Source organism: Miscanthus floridulus, chromosome 11 (assembly GCF_019320115.1).
Source record: "Miscanthus floridulus cultivar M001 chromosome 11, ASM1932011v1, whole genome shotgun sequence".
NCBI lineage: Eukaryota > Viridiplantae > Streptophyta > Magnoliopsida > Poales > Poaceae > Miscanthus > Miscanthus floridulus.
In genome coordinates, this window is record NC_089590.1 from 21,820,780 (window position 1) to 21,843,019 (window position 22,240).

At 46.3% G+C, this 22,240-nt stretch overlaps 1 protein-coding gene and 2 pseudogenes across 1 annotated transcript in view; 2 read left to right on the top strand and 1 right to left on the bottom strand.

The window, feature by feature from the left end:
- Window positions 1-22,240, top strand: part of LOC136494747 (short-chain dehydrogenase TIC 32, chloroplastic-like) — a 52,079-nt gene that overhangs the window by 15,554 nt on the left and 14,285 nt on the right. The window lies entirely within an intron of this gene.
- On the top strand, window positions 4,795-5,864 carry LOC136494748 (uncharacterized; annotated as a pseudogene).
- Window positions 7,614-9,835, bottom strand: LOC136493801 (protein ANTAGONIST OF LIKE HETEROCHROMATIN PROTEIN 1-like; annotated as a pseudogene).

Here is a 22,240-nt window from a genome sequence, read left to right on the forward strand (position 1 = left end):
GGCATCAAACACCGAAAAGGAAGACATTAGTAACACAAGGGAGGGTCAAATTTCGTGATCCTTTGTATAGAGTGAAATGGATCACAAAATTTGACTCTCACATTATATAGACTAAGCTCCCCCTAAATATATGCATACATATGGTAGAAAGCAAAGCATATGCATAATTTGCAATTTGTTGTACAAGAGAGTTTAATCTATATAATGCATGGAGAAAGCATATAAATATGAAATGAAATCAACATGATGATGCCAATTGAAGAATGATGCTTAACTCCGGGGACTCTAGTTTCCTTACAATGAGACTACTACACATGTGATAGGTTTGAAAAATTTATACCATTTGAAAAAGTGTTAGTCTCAAAGCATCCAAGTTGTAGAATTAAGCTCCCCCTAAATTTGTGCACACTAGTGTTGAATACTTGTAAAATTTGTGCATATTGATTTAAGTATCAAAATACCACTTGAAAGATGATATTTGGAAGAGATTATCTACAATTTAGACTTTGGCACATATTAGATAAATAATTGTAAAACAAGCTATGTGTCGTGCTTCTAAACAATTTTAAACCATGTAGGTTTGCTCCAAGGGTTGATAATGAAACCGAGCAAGCCTACCATATGATATACCTATTGAATGCATGACAAGAGATTTAAGCATGTAAATGCAAACATAGGCATGAAAGATAACTAGATGCTTTAAGAGTATATCAATTGAAAAACAATACCAATTAAAATGAATACTAATTAAAAGTAATGACATCTAGTTACCTAACATGGGAAGGGGAATTTGGGTCCATAGAATTTACTAACCTACTTGGCAATGATTTGTCCATCATGATGGATCCCATGAAATGCACCCATACTTTGCCAAGTCTCCAAATTCCCCGAAGTCCGACGGACTTCTCACTTCCCTTTCAGAATCCAAACCTTCTTAGTGCTCTTCATGTTTGAAATGATTTCCTTTGGCACCCAAAAGCGTTTGACCCCATTGTTGGCTTGCTTGTTCACCTTAATGGCCACCACCTTGTCATTTTTCTTCTTCTTCAAGAGATAAGGTGTGGAGGCCTTCTTGTCCACCTTGTTGGTGTAGGTGTTGGAGAGCTTGCTTGTTTGCTTTTTCTCCTTCTACTTTGCTCCTCCCCCCTTCTTCACCTTTGCACTCATAGGACTTGTGACCTTCCTTGTGGCACACGTAACAAACCACAGTTTATCCTTCATCAAGCTTCTTCACTCCCTTGACGGTGTTATCTTGATGAAGTTGGGTTTGCTTCGCCTTGCCTTTTACTTGAGTCAAGTCCTTAGTGAGGCGAGCTACTTCTTGCTTGAGTTGCTCATTCTTCTTTGCAACCTCTTGTGTGCATGTATCTACAACAACTTTCTCAACACAAACTTAGTTGCACAAAGGTGAGTCTAAACATAAATCATTGCAAGAAGTGGATGCATCCTTTTTAGACATATTAAAGATAGAACTTTTTTTAGATGCCTTGGTGGGGGTTGTGCTAATGGCTTCAAGATTAGCAACTTTATTAGTTAGCTCATCACAATGTTTGCACATGGTTTCCATTTTAGCAAGTAAACTATTATATGCTTCTTGTGAGCTAACTAACTTTTCTTTTAATTTTTTATTTTTCTTTTCAAGTTGCTCATCATAGATTGTGCATGCATTTGTTGTTGCACTAGTCTCAAGTTTCTCAATTTTAGTAGATAGTTCAATATTGAGATTAACAAAGTTCTCATATTGTTCAAGCAAGGTTTTGTATTTTTTTTGTGAACTATCTAGCTTTTTTTTAACTTTTGAGCTTCTTTTGTTGATTAGTGCAAGCTTTAGAAAATTTAAGATTTTCTTGCACAAGTTCATGATAAAAAGGCATATCATCATCACTATCACTCTCACTAGAGGAAGAGCTTTCGTTACCTCATGCCATAAGGCACACACGAGAGGAGCTTGATGATGAGTGCTTGCGGCCTCGCCTCTTGTGATGGGGTTCTTCTTTACTTGAAGAATCATCCCCTGATTTTATTGATGTGAGGGCTTGGTTCTTGTATGCCTTCTTCTTTGTCTTGGGTGTGGACTTGTTTGGATAAATTTCCACAAAGTGCCCCAACTCGCCGCATCCATAGCATCCTCTCTTTTTTTGCTCATTTCTTTGATTTGTGAAAATGAAATCTTGAATTTGGATGGGCACACCTTTGACATTTAGCCTTTGGATCATCTTCTCCACCTTGTTGATTACTTTGATTGATTCTTCATCAAGGTCGAAGGTGGAGGAGGAAGATTGATCATCACTTGAATCTTCATCATCATCATCATCGACCTTATCTTCTTCTTCATCTTCACTTGAGGAACTTGAGCTTGAGCTTGTCTTAACTTGCTTGCCCTTCATCTTCTTTTTCTCGCTACAAGCGAGAGCTTTGCCTTTGCTTGATGAACAAGCTTCTTCTTGACCCATCTTACGTGACATTTCAAATGCCACTAACTTGCCAATGGCTATGCCTGGGTCATGTTGCTCAAGCCCTCCATGTTGTGAAGGATGGTGATGATGCTTGCATATTTCTTTTATGGTAGCACGGAGATAATCTTCCTCACGATATCCACATCATCTAGCTTTAATAATCCTATAGAATGGAACTCATTGATAATTAGATTCAAACGAGAATACATATCACGAACAAGCTCATTATCATTTATAGTAAAGGAATCATAGTTTTGCTTTACTAGACAATGTTTTTGCTCATGGACATTGCTTGTGCTGTCATGAAGCTCTTGGAGTTTTAACCAAATTTCATTTGTCGTATTTAAAGTGAATACTTGGTTAAAAACATCCATACTAAGTGATTCAAACAAGCAATTTTTAACTCTAGCATTGAAGTGCATTTCTTTTTCATCATGCTTTGTGGGTTTTTTGGGATTTTTGATGGGTTTCATCCCGTCACGAGTGACTCTCCATACACCCAAATCAACCGCCTTAAGGTGGCAAGCCATTCTAGCTTTATAGTATGGGAAGTTAGTGCCGTCAAAGTGCGAAGGCCTAGTGGTATCCATCCTAACCACTCTAAATAGAGTCGGCTCAACGGCGGTTAAGACAAATGTCTAAATTGATCCAACCGGCTCTGATACCAATTGAACAGACCATGACGCCTAAGAGGGGGGGTGAATTAGGCAACTTAAAAAATCTAACTCTAAACTATGGCCTCTTTTTCTAACCCTAGCAAAACCTATGCAATAGATAAACTATCTAGATGTGCAACTATGGTTTTGCTAGTGTGTTGCTATCTCTACCGCAAACATAGTAAAGTAATCAATATAAATGCGGAAGCTAAAGAGCAAGGTAGAGATATGCAAACTCCCGTCGACAATTCCGGTATTTTTACCGAGGTATCGAGAAGCGCGCAAGCTTCCCCCTAGTCCTCGTTGGAGCCCCTCGCAAGGGCCAAGCTCTCGGTCCGGTAACTCTGTGGATAGCCTCGAGCCTTCCCCACGTGCAAGTAGGTCTCTGACATGCCTTCCGGCAAGCCTCTCCTGGATGCTCCCCACCGTCTTCACTATCAAGCTTCCGGCCGAAACACCGTGGGCCTTGTTCCCTCCGGTACACGATGGCGGCCACACCACAAACGCGGTTGGTATGATCTCGTAAGACTTCAAGCCCCTTCGATGTACAACAATGGTGCTCGCAAGCACCGAGTGGTAAGAGGTATGCAAACCTCACTAAACACTAGGCCTAAACCTAGAGCAAGCGCATAAGCGGTGGTCTAATCAACCTAAGCACTTCGCAAAAGCACCTACGCTAATCACCTGATGAATCACTAAGCACTATGCAAGTGGAGATCACTAAAATGGTGTATCAACACCCTTAGTATGTTTCCTCAGCTCCACATCCTTCAAATGGCCGGTTGGGGGTTGTATTTATAAGCCCCACTGAGAAAGTAGCCGTTGGGGGTCGAACTCCCGCAAAACTGCTACTGACCGGACGCTGAATCATCCTGACCGGACGTGTCCGGTCGTCCCGACCATTGAGCCAGCAATATACTGATCGGACGCTGGCTAGCGTCCGGTTGCCGCGCATCCGGTCGTAGATTTGCCGCTCTGGAACCTCTCTGTACTCGATCGGACGCTGCTTTCCTACGTCCGGTCAGTTTCGCTGCCCGCGTCCGGTCGTCCCGACTGCAGAGCCACTGGTCCAGCATCTGGTTGTCCCGACTGCCGAGCCACCGGTCCAGCGTCCGGTCATCCCGACTGCCGAGCCACCAGCGTTCGATCTAGTGTCCGGTCGCCTCTACGAGCTCGTTTCTTCTCGATCTTGCGTACGGCTTGGTTCCAATCTTCATGCTTGGACTTTGCTTGATCTCTTGGGTCTTCTCTTGTGCTCCTAATGTCTTGCTTGAGGTGTTGATCATCGGATCATCACATCGCCTTCGTCCAAGTTACGTCTTGCACCCTATTGAACTACAAAATAAACACTTGCAAATTCATTAGTCCAATTTGGTTGTGTTGGTCATCAAACACCAAAATCCAAAGTAAATGGGCCAAGGGTACTTTTTCCTTACACTTACGTTGCCTTTGATTACATATTCTTGCTGAATAACTATGATTCATCTACACTTTCAAGCTTGTGACATTGGTGATGGGCTTGCAAGGAAGGAAGTGTCTGTGTTACTCTATGAGCCATCTTAAACTAAACAATATTACATACAGTAGAAGACTTGTCTTGTTGACTACTTCCCCGTGGCATATATGTTGCTGGTGGTTTTAGATAGGGACTAAATTGCCTATGGATGGAAGAACCAAATGCATCGTCTGTGCTGATATATTCTTTTGCTTCTTGTTGTGCATCACCATTATTGAATCTCTTTGAACAAGACAATGGATAACATTTTCAGTGGCACAAGTGGTCGTGTTGGCGAATCTGGAGAAATCTTTGGGGCAGATCAATGGCATTTTGGTTATTCTGCTGCTTTCCAATCTTTGGATGTTCCTCCAAACCCCCAGGTTTATTGCAGCCATGCATGATGGTTTGTTCTATTTACATATCAATACATCAATGATTAACAGTTCTTTTCATCACTAGTTCAACATGCATGGCTCCTCCCAGATGTCCTGCCCACCTATGAATGGGCAACTTAGTTAGGGGTTCTCCATTGACAACACCCATGGCTCTCAGGACCCTCCATCATTGAAATCACAGAGGGCCGCAAAGAAGAAAAACATGTCCAGGAGAGGAACTGCATTCACCAAAGAGGAGGACTTGGTGGTGTGTTCGACATTTCTGAATATTAGCAAAGACCATATTACTGGTAATAGTTTGCAACGTCTTTTAAGAAATCTTTGACCCTTTGATGCCCAAATAACATGGTGGCATAACATGTAGGTACGAATCAGACTTTAGGTGGTTATTACAAGAGGATGCATGATTATTTCAATGAGCATAAGCTTGAAGGGTCCAACCATAGCTAGATTGCGATTCAGCATAGGTGGGCATTGATTCAGAAAGTGATGAACAAGTTTTGTGCGCACAAAGAAGCTATTGATAGGCTGAATGAGAGCGGAAAAATGAGCAGGATCGGGTATACTTACACTCATGTTGTCCTCCATCTCTCTAATTTTTATATGTTTATTTTTTGAATCAGTTTAGTCTATATTCAAATGTGCAGATTGATGATGCTGTACAAATGTACGAGAGGACATAACCTTTTACCATCATGCATTGCTGGAAAAAACTTCGCAATGAGGCCAAATGGAACAATAAGTTTCTTGAGCTAAACAACTGTACATCACCGGATGGAATGTCATCTCCTCCAACTCAAAGCCATAGTGTGGCTGGCCATGTAGAATCTGGGAATGAGAATATAGACACATCATGTCCTGAGGGTAGGGATAGTGCGAAGAGGCGTAGATCAAAGAGCTTCATAGAGACATCGTCATCTAGTATGGCTGTTGAAGTCCTCTAGCGGTTGCAGGAGAAATCAGAGAAGACTGAACAGAAGCAAGACCAACAAATGATTGAAATCCTTAGTAGGAAGGATGAAAAAATTAAAATTCAAAGGGATCTTTTCAACCTTTAGAAGAAGCATATGAAGATGAGTGTACAACAGAAAAAGAAGGAAAATGCGATTAGAGAGAAGGAGTCAGAGGCTCACCTGATATCAGCTGAGTCTAGTATTATGTCGGTTGACATTGAGAAGGTCCCCCTTTATCTGAAAACTATTATCTTGGCATGCAGCGGCAAATCATAGAGCGCAGAGGATTCATCAGCCCCTCGAACAATGAAGACTAAGGAGTGTGTGTTAAACTTGAGTTGAACTAGAGTTGAATAAATGTATTGTGTGCAACTTTTCTATTATCTGTTAAACTGATGTATTATCTGTAGTGTTGTGAACTACTGTTTGATCTTTTGGTAAGCACTGGCTGTGAATGAAAATCCTCCTGTTTGCAATATCTGAATGTTGGATGCATGAGTTTGATTTCTTCAGGTTTCATTCTTGCAAGCACTTATTTGATTTGTTTAATCCTTGTGAGAGTTGTAGCCTTAATCTTGCTCTGTATGAATTAATATCCTGCTGCTTGTCAAGTTTGCATGAGACTTTGCTCAGTTCATGTGTAACAACCGTCTACCAAGGCTTCATCCTTTTTGTTGTCATTTTGATGCAATAGGGGAACCATCTTTTCAAGCAATCATTAGTCAGTGACTGAAGCTTAATTTATTCTCTTTGCTTGAGAAATGTACTTTGTTGTTCTGCTGCTCAAGTTGGACTGACCAGTTTGCTTGAGCATTGTTTCTTCAGCTGCACCTGAGTTCAGCCAACATTGTTGTTTTCTGTATTTTTAGTAGCAGCTGCGAGCTCTTGCTATTAGAATGGATAGCATGCAACTATCTATATAAGCTAGCTGCAACCCGCTACAATTAGAATGCAACTGGTTGCATCAACTATATGCTGTGTCATTCTTTTAAATGGCTGCAGAATGTGGAATTTTTGTAGTCAGTATCTATTGCAGACAGAGTGCCAAGTAGTATCTGCTTTCAGTGGATTATCTCATTATCGTCATCAGCCAGTTTTTTTTTACATCTCAGATGTTTGGACTCTGAAAAAATACTCTAGAAAACTTTTGTTTTACCAAGAGTGGATCAGCATTATAAATCACTAATTTTGTGCCTGTCAGTTGTCAGGTCCTCATAGGAAAGATGCTCCAGCAAGCATGTAGCTCATATCAACAAGTTTACGCACTAATAAACCTGATTCCTGATTCAAGCCATCTAATCCTAGATAGAATAGAAAAGGGATTGCAGATTCCCATCCACCCCAACTGCCAAGAACATCAATGTGAGCTAGGCTGAAGCCAAAGCTTATCCAAGCAAGCATGGCCAAGAACAGAAATAAGCGGCATCAGCCAAAAAATACTGTTAAACTTATCAGTAGGAGCCATCCAATCTGTGGCGACAGTGAACTCAAGAACAGAAATGACCATCATATATTTCTTATCAACAAGCAACAAAATATCTACATGTGTCGGCTGCCAACAAAATACAAAGGCCTTATCAGTAGGCTGCCTGCAGCTAAACCTACAGCTACATACAAAGACGGCAACAAAAAAACTAAACCTACAGGTAAATACTTTAGGTCCTGTTATTAGGACCAAAAGGACCAGAGCATTGGCCGTAAAGCATCCACATGTGTTCCATCAGGTCGTTTTGAAGCTGAGCTGCCGTCTCTCTGTCTTGAATGATGTTTTGAGCATCAACAAGTTTCTCAATTCCCAGGATTTCTCTATCCTGGTTAATTGGCGGGTCAACCACTCTAGGCCATTCTGATGGTTGGATATTAGGTAGCTGAACCCCGCGCTCATCTTCAACTATCATGTTGTGAAGTATGACACAAGCACGCATAATGGAATTAAGTACTTTTTGATTCCATAAACGAGCTGGCCTATGCAAGATTTTCCACTTAGCCTGTAGGACACCAAAAGCTCTCTCCACGTCCTTTCGACATGACTCCTGTTGCTCTAAAAATACCTTTTGCTTGTTGCTAACTGGCAAAGGAATGCTTTTCACTAGTGTAGGCCAATCGGGATAGATGCCATCTGCTAGGTAGTATCCAATGGAATATATGTTGTCGTTGACATGGAACTCAATAGAGGGTGCCCTTCCGTTAGCCAAATCATCAAAAACATTAGAACGATGCAAAACATTAATGTCATTGTGAGACCCTGGTAAACCAAAGTAAGCATGCCAAATCCGAAGATCCTCGGTCGCCACCGCCTCAAGTATTAGAGTTGGCTTGCCTTTGTGCCCTCTGTACATGCCTTGCCAACCAGTCGGGCAGTTAGACCATTCCCAGTGCATGCAATCGATGCCGCCTATCATTCCCGAGAAACCTCTAGCCAAATTGATGCTTAATATGTGCTCTATCTCCTCACTTCTAGGAGGACGAATAAATTCTTTGCCGAACACCTCGATCACAGTCATAACAAATTCCTTCAGGGTCTCCAGGACAGTACTCTCTCCCATTTTCAAATGATCATCCAACTCATCAGCTGGGCCTCCATATGCTAGCATCTTTACAGCCACCGTGCACTTGTGAAGAGCAGAGAATCCTAACTGCCCAGCAGCATCTCTCCTCTGTTTAAAGAAGATAGTCTTGGCAGTGACCTCATCCACTATCCAAATGAACAATTCCCGTCTCATGCGGAACCTACAGCACAAAATCAGAATTGTTTATCAAATTAATTCAATGTGTCATGCAAATGGAAACTAGGCCAAAGATTGTACCTTCTTCTAAAATGTTCCTCATTGTAAAGTGGACGTTCAACAAAAGTAGTCCTGATTTAGTTGCCGGTCTGCTGCAATTCGATCACGCTTGTAAGTCTTGTGGCCTGGCACCGAACCTCCCCAAATGGGTAGTGTGCTGAGTTTGTATGACCAACTTCCATGTTTTTTGTTGTTATATTCTAATATAAAAATGGGAGGCAGAAACTATCTTATGAAATTGTGACTTTGGTGTTTGTTGGCATGCCTCAGATTCGGCAACTTGATTTTATAAAGGAAATCTGGACAGTTTCACAGTTCAAAAAAAAGAGCACATGCCAATCTGGAGCATGTTCAGCATGCCAATTTGCAAGTTTCACAGATCAGAAAAAAAAAGAGAAGTGCACAGGCCAATCTGGAGCATGTTAAGCATGCTAATTTGCAAGTTTCACAGTTGAGAACAAATGTAACTTGGTTCACACAGCTGATGCCAGTTTCCAACAGATAGAGATGGATTAATTTGGTTCTCACACAGCTGACAGAAACATAGTTTTCACAAATGAAATTACGTAGTTCACACACCTAGCTTCAACATAGTTCACACACCTGGCTTCAATATAGTTCACACACCTAACTTAAGCAAAAGACATAAATTCATTTCACACAGGTAACTTAAACAAGACACCAATATAGGTGACACAGCTACCATCAGCTTATTTCACACAGCTGTCACATATTGGCATGACACAAGTTCATAGGCTGGCAATGAAGTCTTTGAGGCTTCGGACAACACTAAGTTGTGGAGCAGCAGCTGCCTTCATAAGCTTCTTTTTAATTGGAGTCTTCTTTTTCTTTGGAAAGTCTTCTTTTTCTTTGTTGCAGCCTTCTTTTTCTTCACCTGGTATGGCCCAGCAATCTCTTCTTCTGTTTCCTGCCTCTTCCTATTTCATGAATAATTTCAAGTTAGTGCACATAGCAATAATTTTAGAAAATTGAAAACAAGAAGAGGGTGAGAAGGAACCTCTTGTTTTGTGAGCCTGCAGCAGCTTCTCCATCTTGACCTTGCTCTGGCAGCTTGCAAGAGGTCTCCTCATGTTGGGTCAGCTCGAGAGAGATTCAGATGCATACCTACCGTCGCCGCCTTCCATCGTCACCGCGGCGCACCCAGGGACCTATGCCATGGAGCTCATCCCGCCACCATTGCTGCAGGGACAGAGCCAGGCCAAGCTAAGCCAAGCCCTCCTCCAGTAGCAGCCCTCCCTCGAACAACTTCGGTCCACCGCCGCCGCCGCTGCTGAAATCACCGGTCTAGGGTTCGTGGAGAAGGGGACAGGGAAGGAGACGGAATGGAGATGCCGTCCACGTGGTCAAGTGCCCGTCGATACGGCGCTCCTGTACGCGAGTACAACATGCAGATGGGCCCAGGCTGAGGCCATACGTATTGGCAAGAATCGGCAAGAGGTAGAATTGTAATGGTAAATTTCAAAATAGTCGAATTGTAATGGTAAATGGCAGAAACGTTGTTTTTGTAATGGCATGAATCCAATTAACCCATAAATAATAGAGGCTTTGGTTTGGGCTCCTATTAGAGTTGCTCTAAGATTAGTTATAGAATATATTTTTAAAATAAATTTATTTAAAGACATTAATACTAATAATATTTATTATAAATTTGATTAAAATTAAGTTAGTTTGACGGCTGTGGATTCTATAACTATAATTTTTTTTGACAGAGCGACTAATATAATTTGCGTTGACAGGGTGTCTTTTTCCCTCTTTCATCGCATATATTTTTATTCCTCTTTTTTCCCTCACTTTCTCCATACCATCCGATGAGACGGTGACAGATGAGCTGCTTTGCAGGAGAGCGACATGTTGGGCCTGCTTCAGCGGCGGAGGAGCCCCTCGGGGTTCTCGCCGTCGTCAACGGCAGAGGAGGTCACCACCCGCATCTGCGGCTCCGGCCTCGTCGCTATCGTCACCGGTCACTTACTGCTGCCTCCCTCTTCCCTCTTGTAGCCGTCCTTGCTATTTGATTGGGTTTTGTGACTCCTGATTTGTCACACTCCTGATTCTTGATTTTTAGTCCATTATTGACTAGTATTAGAGCATCAGTGGATTTAGATTTGCCCTCAGTTCAACTGCTGCATATATTTTTCTAGGATTTAACATTAACAGTGCTCCAGCTCTTGCTCTGCTACTCAAATTGTGCTGCTTTCTTGAATTCTGGTGGTGACCATCTTGACGGAAAAACTTCCTACATACAGATGCGTCTAGTGGGATTGGAGCTGAAACATGCCAGGTTCTTGTGGTGCGGGGCGTGCACGTCATAATGGGGGTGAGGAATCCGTCTGCTGCTGCGCGTGTGAGGGAAGATATTCTGAGACAAGTTCCTACTGCGAAGATTGAGATCCTTGAGGTTGACCTTAGCTCGATGTCATCTGTGAGAAGATTTGTTAACGAGTTTAATGTGCTGGACCTCCCGCTGAACATTCTTATGTAAGTATAAGTGCATAACTAATCTTCAGAAATGACCACTGGCCGTGGCCATGGCTACACTGTATTGATATGGTCAGTTGGTCACTACATTATGGCAAACTTAACGGTTGCTATGGCACGTCTCAACCACAATCACATGCTGCACACAAAGGGCCAAATTGTAGGGAGGATTGTTCTTTGGGGCAAGTGCGTCATAAAAATTGTTGTATGATGCATCCTCATTAGAGGATGTCTAGAGCTTTGTCGGCCTCACCTCGGATGCCGCATTCTTCATCTCACATTCCCGATTTCAGTCTCCTGGTCACCCCACCGCTGCTTCCTCATCCTCAAGTGAAGCCGCTCCTGGTTTACTCTAGGCGCCGCTTCCACCACTCAAGGACCCCCGCGGGTGGGGCTGAGGCGGGGGGGGGGGGGGGGGGGGGGGTCGTTGTTCCGCCTCCAACCTCCTCTACGGAGATGGCCCCTGCCGTGGGCTCGATGGTTGGGGTGAGCAGGCGGCTGATGCTGCTAAACCTCTGGCCTACTCTCTGGCTGATGCGGAGGGCCCATCCCCGGCGGCTGCAACGGTGCCCCATCCGGCAGCTGAACCGGCGGCCGCGACGAGGCTTCCTCTGGTGGCTGCGATGGTGCCCCCTCCGGCGGCTGCGGGACTCCTTCCTTCGTCGACGGCTGCACCAGATGCTCAGACTGCATTCCTTGATAAGATAACTCGACGCACTTCGAGCCTGCTGCCCGGCCCCTCCGTCAGCAGACATAGAGGCATGTCTGTGCCACCCAGGGTCTACCCCCGCCGTAGCCGTCGGCTTGCTGGTGTCGAGGCTGAAGTGATCCCTGCAGACCTGGGGGGAAGACCAAGGAAGAAGGCGATGAGGTCCCTCAACATCATTGATGAGCATGAAGGTTTGACTCAAAAGGCCCAAGACAAGTATTTCAAGCTGTTTGGGCAGCCACTCTCGGATTCTCATCTCTAGGCTCTGACTGCATTGTTTAACTGGTCTCTCCCTGAAGATTTGGAGTCTGGGATTGAGGAGGTGCTGGTGATGTAGGTCTGTTCTGAGTCAGTTCTGTGGTCGTTCTTTATTTGTGTTCAATGGATCCATCAAAAATTCTGATTTGGAATGTGAGGGGTTTAAATTCTACCGCTAGACAAGATGCGGTGCGTTCTCGGGTAGTCTCTTCTTGTGCAGATATTGTTTGTGTTCAGGAAACCAAGATCACAGCCATGTCTCAAAGGGTCATTTTATCTACCCTCGGGTCTGATTTCACAGGACACTTGTCTCTGCCATCAACCGGGGCTAGTGGTGGTATTCTTGTTGCTTGGAGGCGTCATGTGGGAGTCTCTGGTGCTCAGAGGGTTGACAGATTTAGTACGTCCATTCAATTCTCCGCGGATATTGGACACGCGTGGTGGCTGACCTGTGTTTATGGACCGCAGGGGAATGGGGATAAAATTCAGTATCTACAGGAGCTTCGTGACATTCGGGCTGCCTGTCCTGGGCCTTGGATGATAGCAGGGGATTTCAATTTGATTTACAAGGATGAGGATAAGAATAATGCCAACTACAATAGAGCTATGATGGGTCGGTTTAGGCGTTTCATTAATGATATGGCCCTCAAAGAAGTTCCCCTCCATGGTCGCAAATACACTTGGTCTAATCAGCAAGACTCCCCTATTCTGGTTAAGTTGGACAGGGTTCTCTGTTCTGTAGACTGGGAGGATAAATTCCCTAATTGCTTGCTCCAAAGTTTGGTGTCAAAAGATTCTGATCACTGCCCTATTCTGTTGGGGCTTCAGGATAACAAAGTAGGAAGGCGCAGATTTCATTTTGAGTCCTTTTGGACCAAGATGGATGGGTTTCAGGAGGTGGTAGTGAAAGGTCCTAATGGCTAGAGGGGGGGTGAATAGCCTAATAAAATTTCTACAACAACACTTAACAAAGTGGTTAGACAATTATGAGGCGAAGCGAGTGTTGCGCTAGCCTACTTAAAATGCAAGTCACCTACCACAATTCTAGTTTAGATAGTGTCTATTCACACAATAGCAAAGACACTATTCTATGTTAGTGTGCTCTCAAAGACTAACTAAAGAGCCACACCAACCAAGCAAGCAAGCTCTCACAACTAGCTACACTAAAGAGCTTGTCAACTAGTTTGCGGTAAAGTAAAGAGAGTGATTAGGATAGTTATACCGCCGTGTAGATGAAGTACCAATCAATCACAAAGATGAATAACAATGGAGACTAATCACATCGGAATCAAAGGATGAACACAATGATTTTTACCGAGGTTCACTTGCTTGCCGGCAAGCTAGTCCTCGTTGTGGCGATTCACTCACTTGGAGGTTCACGCGCTAATTGGCTTCACACGCCAAACCCTCAATAGGGTGCCGCACAACCAACACAAGATGAGGATCACACAAGCCACGAGCAATTCACTAAAGTACCTTTTGGCTCTCCGCCGGGGACAAGGTCAAGAACCCTTCACAATCACCACGATCGGAGCCGGAGACAATCACCACCTCCGCTCGACGATCCTCGCTGCTCCAAGCCGTCTAGGTGGCGGCAACCACCAAGAGTAACAAGCGAAATCCGCAGCGAAACACGATCACTAAGTGTCTCTAGATGCAATCACTCAAGCAATGCACTTGGATCACTCCCAATCTCACTATGATGATGAATCAATGATGTAGATGAGTGGGAGGGCTTTGGCTTAGCTTACAAGGTTGCTATGTCAATGAAAATGGCCAAAGATCTAAGCCACAGCCGGCCATGGGGCTATAAATAGAGCCCCAATCAAATAGAGCCATTATACCCCTTCACTGGGCAAAACGCGCTCTGACCGGACGCTGGCCCTCAGCGTCCGGTCGCTCGATGGACGCCACGTGTCATCCCCTTCAAACGCTGTTCGTCAGATTCCAACGGCTACGAAGCTGACCGGACGCTCCGGTCAAAACTGACCGGACGCTGAAGCCCCAGCGTCCGGTCGTTTCCAGTAAGCTCCCCGAGGCATGTTTTTTCGACCGGACGCGTCCGGTCCACCTTGATCGGACGCAGACCAGCGTCCGGTGCTCAACCCTACCCACTGTGCCATCTGACAGCTCGACCGGACGCAGCCTTTCAGCGTCCGGTCGCTGAGTGACCCAGCGTCCGGTCAGTAGACCGACGCCAGCATCATTTCGACCAACTCCATTTCAACTCTAACTTCTTCACCCTTGCTCAAATGTGCCAACCACCAAGAATTTTGCATCCGGCGCAATAGAAAATAGACATTTCATTTTTCCAAAAGCGCCGGTGCAAACACCTTATGCACATGTGTTAGCATATTTTCACAAATATTTTCAAGGGTGTTAGCACTCCACTAGATCCTAAATGCATATGCAATGAGTTAGAGCATCTAGTGGCACTTTGATAACCGCATTCCGATACGAGTTTCACCCCTCTTAATAGTACGGCTATCAACCCTAAATGTGATCACACTCTCCAAGTGTCTTGATCACTTAAAACAAAATAGCTCCTATGGTTTATACCTTTGCCTTGAGCTTTTTGTTTTTCTCTTTCTTCATTTCAAGTTTAAGCCCTTGATCATCGCCATGCCATCACCATTGTCATGCTATGATCTTCATTAGCTTCTTCTACTTGAAGTGTGCTACCTATGTCATGATCACTTGATAAACTAGGTTAGCACTTAGGGTTTCATCAATTCACCAAAACCAAACTAGAGCTTTCAGGTAGCCACTGCATGGACGTCTGTTCCTACTAGCTCTTGCCCCTATTTAACTCTAAGCCAGAAATTTAAAGCAACCGCTAAGGGATTACAGAGGTGGAGTAGCAAAACAGTTGGTAATGTGAAATTTCAGCTTGCCTTGGCACGGGAAATCCTTCATCAATTTGAGATAGCTCAAGATAATCATCCCCTATCTCCAGTAGAATTGTGGTTGAAAAACAATCTGAAAAAGCACAGCCTTGCTCTTTCTTCCTTTAGTAGAACTATTGATAGGCTGCGATCACGTATTGGATGGCTCCGGGAAGGTGATGCCAACACCAAGCTATTTCATTTGCCTGCCCGTCATAGAAAGAGAAAAAAAATTATTGGTCATCTCATCTCCGGGGACCGTGTTTGTACAAGCCATCAGGACAAAGCTGAAGTGATTGATAATTTCTATGATAATCTGCTTGGGAGTAGTTCAGACAGGCTACATACTGTCAATTTAGCTGAGATTGGAATCAATTCACAGGACTTGGCTGTTTTGGATCTTCCTTTTAGTGAAGAAGAAGTATGGAAGACAATTCTGCAATTGCCATCAGATAAAGCCCCTGGGCCGGATGGCTTTACAGGTCGTTTTTATAAATCCTGTTGGCCGGTTATAAAGGAGGATATCATGGCTGCAGTTTCAGCGCTTTGGAGCAGGAAGTTCATGAATTTTGAATCTCTCAACTCAGCCTACATTACTTTGTTTCCCAAGAAGGTTGGTGCGTATCAGCCCAAGGATTTTCGGCCTATTAGCTTGGTGCATAGTTTTGCTAAACTTATCACTAAGATGTTGGCCAATTGGCTTGCTGATCATCTCCAGCATAGTTTTGCTAAACTTATCACTAAGATGTTGGCCAATCGGCTTGCATGTTCATTACTTTCAACACGTTTTATGATTCGTATGGATTTGAATTTATTCCAACCTTCAGCTCATCAAGAAAATGAATAAATATTTGTTTTCATTTATCACAGTGAGTTGCTACTGTCTTTCTTGACAGCTATAACAGCATATTAGCTTATGGCCAGTTCAAGCTTGCCAACATACTGCATTCTAGTGAATTGTCTAGCCGCCTGAAGGTACCCACTCTTTTTTTTTCTTTCAAATGATTAAGGTGGACATGCTTTCTGTTGGTCGTCTTCCTTTTATGGACTTGCTTTATTGGAAACGGAAGGTGGAGGAAGTAGCTGGTGGAGGCAGATGAGGTGGCGGATGGCTGATGGTATAAGGATTGCGTGTCCTGTGATTAAGAAGTAAAATGAAGTCTAGGAGGGAGGGAGATAAGCTCCATTTATGCGGCAGACAGTGAGCTTGTAGGGTCCTGGGTTTTCCTTATTGCTTCTTACTTAAATGATAAATTGAGACCACAATCTCATATGTATAGTCAGGCTCCTCGACGTGAAGCTTCTATACTCTTACCTAACTCTATCGATGGATTTCCATATATATAGATGTCATGCCATAACAAGAGCAGGCTGGCAACAGGCTATATGGCAAGTTAGATTAATAAGGATAGATATCGGCTTAACCAGTTGGTTTGGTAAGATTGGAAGAAATTTAGGAGACCTTGTTGGCCACCGACATATGTAAGCGTGTGTTTGGATTGAGGGTTCAACTGGGTTGGGATGGGTTGGACCCAGATTTGGTAGTGTTTGGTTTGGGGGTTCGAGTGGGTTGGGTTGGCTCCTAGAGAGAATATTCCTGCTAGGTGCGGGTTGAGCTGATTCCACCGAATCGGGTGAACCGGGGTGGACCCAGATGAAACGGAGCGGCGCGTACGCAAGTGAGGCGAGCCGCGCGAGTTGGGGCTGGGTGGTGGCGCGGCGGCGCGGGGTGCCCGGCGAGCGGCGGGAGGCGGGGCTGGGTGTGGGCCGGCGAGCCGCGCTAGGCGCGGAGATAGGGCTGGGCGAGCGGTGCTGGGTGCCCAGCGAGCGGCACGGAGGCGGGGCTGGCGAGCCGCGCTGGGCGCAGAGGCGGGGCTGGGTGCGGGGCCTAGCGAGCCGCACCGGAGGAGACCCAGAAGGCCGTGCCAAAGGAGAACCAGCAGCCTGCGAGGAGCAGCAATCCGTCGGCGAGCTGCGGTCACAAAAGTGGAGTAGGCCGCCGCCGGGGAAGCAGGTCGAGTCAGAGGAGCAGGCCATGGCCGAGTGAAGGAGGAGCAGTGGCGAAGGATGACCCTGGCAGAGAAGAGAACAAAGGAAGGAGGAAGAAGAGAACAAAGGAAGGAGGAAGAAGAGAACAAAGGAGAAGATGACATGTGGACCCATACGTCAGCTATCTCATCCCACATCTACTAACCTTCAAACCAAACAGAGAACTAGAATGGACTCATTCCTATCAACTAAACACGAGATGGCCGAACCCAACCCAAAAAACTAGGTTAGTTCCAAATCATCCCACATGGCCCCAGAACCAAACACACGCTAAGTCCCCTAGGGACGTATGAGTTGATCAAGCAATAAAATAATCCTTCCTCCTATCTCTCTTTCTCTACCCCTAACCCTCCACCATGGATCGGTGGTAGCCAGGCACACAGCCTCGGCAATCGACCAGTCACTCCTACCATCTTGGCTGGTTTGGTCCTGCGCCTGTGCTTCCCCTGCCTGGCTGTAAGATATTGGTATAAGCATCAGGCAAGATGATGGAAGCCGCTGACCTCCACGCGGCGATCGCCACCCTGGTGTCCAATCTCGGGTGTCGGGTCCATGGAGATGGCCATTCGGGACATCAGCTAGCGGCAACAAGCAACATGCGTCCCTCCAACTATCAGAGTCTAAGGGCCCCTGACACCGCGACGGCTACCGCTCCCTGGCCCAGGGACAACATGACGACCAGCCCTCAATGTTCTAGAAGATGGAGTTCCTGCGGTTCGACGGGGAGTGTGACCCGTTGTCATTCATCAATTCCTCTGAATTATACTTCCTCTAGCAGCGCATCATCGAGGAGGTCTATATGGCCTCCTACAATTTGGAGGGCTCAGCTCAGATTTGGTACACCCGCCTCCAGTTCGACGAGGGCAAACCATCATGGAGCCGCTTTGTCGAGCTCAACCTCTGCTATGGACCATCATTGTGGTCGAATCCGCTGTGTGAACTCACGACCACCAAGCGGACCGGCTCGGTCAAGGAGTACCAGTAATGTTTCCTCGAGCGCCTCTAGCGTGTCAGATCCATCATCGAGTCAGTGGGTGCAGCTGTTCACAACGGACCTTGACCCTCTCTTGGGCATCAATGTCGAGTTAAAGAACCCCTAGTCCCACGCGCTCTCGAGCGACACAAACTGGCCATGGCTTCCGGGGCACCAGCGGCGTATCCATCTCGGCGTGGGATCCTGCCGTCGGCCACGCACCATCTGCAGTGGCCATCGCTTCCGGCGATACATCCACGGTGGACACATCTTCAATGGGCGCAACTGTCACCGTCGCAAGCCGTACCATTTGCTGCCTCTCGCCCGCTGAGATGGATGAACGACACTGCCTTGGGCTGTGCTTCAATTGTGATGAGAAGTATGTCCGCGGCCACAATCACATATGCAGCACCTGTTGTTGCTAGAGATGGATGACAACACAGACGACTTCCAGGAGCTGGTCACGGATGACGCCGACGCTAGCTGAGAACCCATTCATCTCACTTCATGCCACTGCGGGCATTCACATAGCCGAGATGATGCAGGTCTCCATCACCTTCGGTTCCATGGTCCTTAGTCTTCACTGCCTAGCTCGACTTTGGCTCCACCCACAACTTCATCTTTGACTTGGCAGCCACGCTCACCATTCTCCATCACCAATGGCGACCGTCAGTGGTGGGCTTAGGACTTACTCAAGACTAGGGCCTCTGTGGCTCTATCTAGCAGTAGTGGTGAAAATTACCCAATACCCAATATTCATCTATCATACCCAGTACGAGCTCATTAATGTCACACACATAAATAACTAAGACGAAGGTAAAATTTCTAATTTGATCTGATGATTCAACTAAAATTGCTAAGATGTTACACATGATGATATAAAAATAAATATAAATACCTAGTGTCAAGTGATGTGCTGCATTTGTATCCTCCATGTCCTCATCGAGCCCTATGCCCCTACATGTGGACAAGATGGAAATCTAAATGAAAATGTCATAAAAAAGATTAACTGTTGAGCATAAATGAAGGTGGAGGTCGAGCTTCAGTTTTCTCGTCATCTGAAGGTGGAGCTTCAATTGTTTCTTGATCTGGACCAACACGCCGAGGAAAATATGATAGCAAAGTCTTGGTCCTCCTCGTTGTGAAGAATCTGTAGATCCATCATCCATCTTTTCAATTTCAGTTTTTATCCAATTGAAATGTTGAATAGAAATTGAGTAGAAACTGAGAAAGAAAAAAATCGTCTGGTATTTGTACCAGAACAGGCTAACAGCAGAAGTTCCAAAATGTCGAAACCAAATAGACAGGGCGAAACTGAATGAGTCGTGGACGGCTGGGGTCGACGGGGCAGCTGGACGGGGCTTGTCGGCTTGGAGCCGCTGTCGGGTGTCGGAGCCTCGGAGGTCGAAGCTCGGTCGCTCGGAGGTCGTAGCTGGTCCACCGGAGAGGGTGAAGGTCCGCTTGTCGTCGACCTCCGTGAGATCGACACGTACGCCTGCGCGAAGAGGGCGGATGACGGCCGACGGGCCCGGCGTGGTGGTGGGCTGGTGGATGGGGTGAATTTTCAATAGCATGACCTGGGCTCCCAGAATATGGGGCCCTTGGGACAATGTATTTGATAGCAGGGATGGGTACGCTGGGGATTTTCCTATGGGTATTGGAGTGGTTCCAAGCAGATTAAGTGGACCGACAACCTCTCCCGTGTCGAAGGGCGGCGGATGGGGCAGGCGATCGGGGTCTCGACCTCCGGTGAGTGACTGGAAAGCAGAACTTCAGAAGGGCGACAGCACATGGTGGTTTTGCGTGGATTATCATGCTCTCAACGAGGGGGCCATCAAGGTCATGTTCCCCATCCTGGTGGTCGATGAGCTTTTGGGCGTGCTTCGTGGCACCACCTTCTTGACCAAGCTCGACCTCCACCCCGGCTACCACTAGGTGCAGATGCACCACGAGGATGTGGCCAAGACAGTGTTCCAAACACATGAAGGCCTCTATGAGGTCCTAGTCATGTCATTCGGCCTTTTCAATGTGCCAACCACGTTCTAGGCACTCATGAACGATGTGCTACTCTTGTTCCTGCTTTGCTTTGTGCTGATCTTCTTCGACATCCTGATCTTTAGCAGCTTGGGCCAGGCATCACCACCTATAGGTAGTGTTCACCGCCCTCCAGGACAATGCCCTCGGCCTCAAGCCCTCCAAGTGCTCCTTCCGAGCGTCGTCGGTGGCCTATTTTTGGCATGTTATCTTTGCGGTGGGTGTGGCAACTGACTATGACTAGGTGCACTTCGTGGTCGATTAATACACGCTTGGTGGCCACTGTGCTCTTCGCTGCTTCCTCAGCCTTGCGGGGCACTACAGGATGTTCGTCCACGACTATGCCTCGATTACAACACCTTCTTCCTATGGTCACCGGCGATTGACAAGGTGTTCCATGAGCTGAAGGCGGTGCTCATAGTGGCCCCTGTCCTCACACTGCCCATCATTAACCAGCCCTTCACGGTGGAATGTGATGTCTCCGGCTCGGGGTTTGGTGCGGCTCAGGGTTTAGGGTAGCGGACCCGTGGCCTTAAGCCGAGTTGCTCCCCACCACCGTGGCCTCACAACCTATGAAAGGGAGTTGATCGGCCTAGTCCAGTCCATGCGGCACTGGAGGATGTACCAGTGGGGATGCCCATTTGTCGTCAAGACGGACCACTACAGCTGGATCCACGCCTCGTCATGATCCCTCAACATCAATAGGTGAGAAAATTGCTTGGCTTTGATTTCAGGGTAGAGTACAAGCCAGGCAGCAGCAACACGTTGTCTGACGTCCTCTCCCGCTGACACTACGACATGGGTGTGGTGCTCGTTGTGTCGGGGCATAGCTTTGATATTGTAGCCGCTCTCCGGACGTTGGCCGAGACCGACCCATAACTCGTCTCGCTCAAGGAGCAGCTCACGTCCGACTCGCGCAGCGCTCCATGGGGGTTGGTGGACGGCGTGGTGACCTTCAATCACCAGCCAGCCGCCTTAGGGTGAGTAAGCGGCTAGAGCTGATCTCTAAGTTCCAATCTAGTAGAGATTTCCCTCCCTGTCCCCAAGGTCGCCCCCACTCCAACAGCTCTTGTAGGCAATGATGATGGCCATGAAGGCACCCAACGCACTGTCCACCGCGTCCAGCGTGATTTCCACTCTCTGTACCCACACCGTAGTCCAAGAGTTTGTGCAGGGCTTCCTCACTAGCCAACGCAATAAGATGGAGCACCTGCATCCAGTTGGGCTCCTGCTGTCTCTTCCCTGCCATCCACGGTCTGCTCAGACATCACGATGGATTTCATGGAGGGACTGCGCAGACATCAGGATGGACTGTCTGCTCAGACATCACGATGGATTTCATGTAAGGGGCCGATCCTTTTCTCTCTATAATACAAAGATGCACAACTCTCCTGCGCATTCGAGAAAAATGGAGGGACTGCCAAAGGTGGGCGGCAAGTCCATGATCCTTACCGTGGTGGACAGGTTCTCTAAGTACGCCCACTACATCCCCTTGGTGCACCCATACTGGATGGCAAGTCCATGATCCTTACCTTGGTGGACAGGTTCTCTAAGTACGCCCACTACATCCCCTTGGTGCACCCATACTCAGGCTGATCTATTGTGGCCCCCTTCTAGGGCATCGTGAGTCTTCACGGCATTCTCACCTCCATCATCTCTGATAGGGACACCGTGTTCACATTCGCATTACGGAGCACCATGTTCGCACCAAGCTCTAGATGACGTCGGCCTACTATCCACAGTTTGACGGTCAGTCGGTGGTTGCCGACAAGGTCATCGCCATGTAACTTTGCTGCTTCACTGGTGAACAGCCTCACCTAGGGGTGAGCATTCGGTATTGCTGAATCGATCGGTTTGGTTCCAATAGAAATTCGGTTCCATGGAAAACAGGGACCAATTAGTTCTATTTAAAAGTCTGTACCAAGCAAATTTGGTTTCAGTTATTACTGAAATAACCAATCAATAAAACATGTCACATGATCTAGGCAAACATCCATGGGATCGCAACATAGAGCACAAATCGATGGAAAAAATCCAAAAGATGCATAGGAGCCGCCACCGCACCCACACGCCGGACACTTGTGCTGTCGCC